Here is a 2,432-nt window from a genome sequence, read left to right on the forward strand (position 1 = left end):
GAAAATATAAATGTAAAATTTTTGCATTATTTCAAGCATCTGCAAAGGAATATCCCATCAGATAGGAAATATTAATGTCCACAAAGGGTATGCTTGCTTTTTTTAAAGATTATGCATCTTGGGTGGGAGACCTTTAGAATTTTGCATAATGCACAATATTTGTAATTTTGGGGACTCCCAACTTGGGGCCTTGATGAAGTTGAGTGAATACCACATCATAACCAGTACTGGAAGCTTCCCTTGAGCTAGCTAGTGTGTCCTCTTGCTACTGAGCTCAGGTACCAACAACTCAAGAGAATGTAGTCTATTTCACTTCCTCTTCTCCTAGAAGAGAAGTCTTGATAGATTTCCTAGGACATCTTCCAATGCCTGATTACGTTTCCCTATGGGGAGTCCTATGTTTTCACAAATAATCTTTCATGCATTCCTACTCCAGCTATGTAAGGTGGTGGAAAACCTCATGAAACACAACATGTTTTACAATAACCTCAATTCTTTATGGTATTCTGTCACCCATAATGTACCCCCAATTGCACCCTCATTCCAGTTCACTGCTTGATTATGGAGAACCTCCTATTAGATAACATATTGCAAGGTAACATCATTTGTATAACATGCAAGCTAGGACAACATGTGATTTTCGAAAAAAATCCCTTGCTACTCTGTTCTTTCTCTAAGCACCGGCTCTCTTCTCTGATAGCATTTGGACAATGCCATGATGGATCTCCTTGGCCTTAATGCTATAGACAATGGGGCCGACAAGAGGTGAAAAGAAGAAGTAAGAACTGGCCATCATAGCATGAAGTAAGGGGACACATGTTGTCCAAAGCGGTGCACCATAGATAAGCCAATCGTAGGTATGTAGTAAATGAGCAAAGCACAGATATGTGAGCCACATGTGTGGGCGCCTTCCTTTGCCCCTTCCCAGTGGTGATACTCAACACAGTGTGGAGTAACAACCCATAGGACACCACAATGAGTAGTGAATTCAGCCCAAAAGTGGAGGTAACAATGAAAAACCCATAGATATGGTTGAATGAAATGTCCCCAGAAGGTAGATGAAGAAGGTTGGTGTGGAGGCCATAAGAATGAGAGAGGGCATTAGGGCCACAGAAGGGCAGGTCCCTTAAGAACATGGGCAATGAGGCCATGAGCATAACGCTTTTCAGCCCTATAATAGCTCCTGTGCCAAAAATATTGGGCAAGGTTAGGATGGTTATATAGTGCAGTGGGCTGTAGATGGCCTCAAATCAGTCCACAGACATGGTCAGTAACACAGCTGACTCCATAACTGAGAAAGAATGGATGGAGAACATCTGAAGAAGACATACATCAAAACTAATCTCAGTGGTGCCTAAAAGAAAGATGCCTAGTACTGTTGGCAGAGTGGATGCAGAGACACCAACCTCAGCCAGTGCCAACATGCCTAAAGAGAGGTACATGGGCTGGTGTAGGGCAGCGTCTGTTCTGATGACATGAAGAATGCTGCCATTCCCAAGGAAGATGATAATGTACATCAAGTAGAAAGGGATGGATATCCAGATGTGCTCTGCCTCCAGACCTGGGATGCCAACCAGAATGAACATTCTAGGTAAGAATTCCAAAGAGCTATTGGAGTTCTTCATGTTGAAACCTCATCCCATGGCATCAGTGCTCCCTTGAAAATTAGAAACAAACTGGTGAGACGTCATTACAATGGAGAAAGATCCTTGGATACTGATAAAAGGGAAGAAGAAAACAAAGCCCATAGATTCATATGGCCAAAGGTCTCATGCATGAAAATTGACAGATGACCACCATCAGAGGTGGTGGTCCAAAAAATTCCAAGTATTAAGGAAATAACTGTCTCCATCAGAGGTAAGTTCAAGACTGATAGAAAATTATCCCTCTAAATTGCCGTACCCCTTGGATCTGCTAAGGAAGAAATGGCTGCCTTGTCTTGGTGTGGAGATGCCTGACCCTAGAAAGCTGCTGGGGAGACAGGCACTGTCAGCATAACATATGAACTAATGTCAGGAATAAGTGAACAGAGATATTATTGGTAAATATTGGATATAAAGCAAATAGCACACTAAATAAAAGCAGCTAGAAATACCTGATGAGTGAATACAGATACATGAATTATTGAGGTCTAAAGTGAGGCTGAAAAGTGACAGTGACTAGATCCTGGAGCAAGTGACTGGAAAATTAAACTAGAAAATAATGGAGCTTGGACACACACTGGGTTTAGCTGTTCTGGGCTTTGAAAGTATTACGAAGCAACTGGAAAGATTATGTGTGAATAACAGAATGAGGCAGGAACCAAGGCTGGTGGATTTGTATGCAGACTTTAAGGTTTATGAAAATATTCTGTCATGATGATTTCCACAATCTCTTGATGCACAGTTCCTGGAGACAACCTACTTGATCCACTGCGTCTCCTTTCTGGGTCA

At 42.0% G+C, this 2,432-nt stretch overlaps 1 pseudogene; it reads right to left on the reverse strand.

Moving 5' to 3' along the window:
* Positions 1 to 673: 673 nt before the first annotated feature.
* Positions 674 to 1,625, reverse strand: LOC147916608 (olfactory receptor 51J1-like; annotated as a pseudogene).
* Positions 1,626 to 2,432: the final 807 nt, after the last annotated feature.

Source organism: Ceratotherium simum, chromosome 7 (genome assembly GCF_057802395.1).
Source record: "Ceratotherium simum simum isolate JZ-2026a chromosome 7, ASM5780239v1, whole genome shotgun sequence".
Classification (NCBI taxonomy): Eukaryota; Metazoa; Chordata; class Mammalia; order Perissodactyla; family Rhinocerotidae; genus Ceratotherium; species Ceratotherium simum.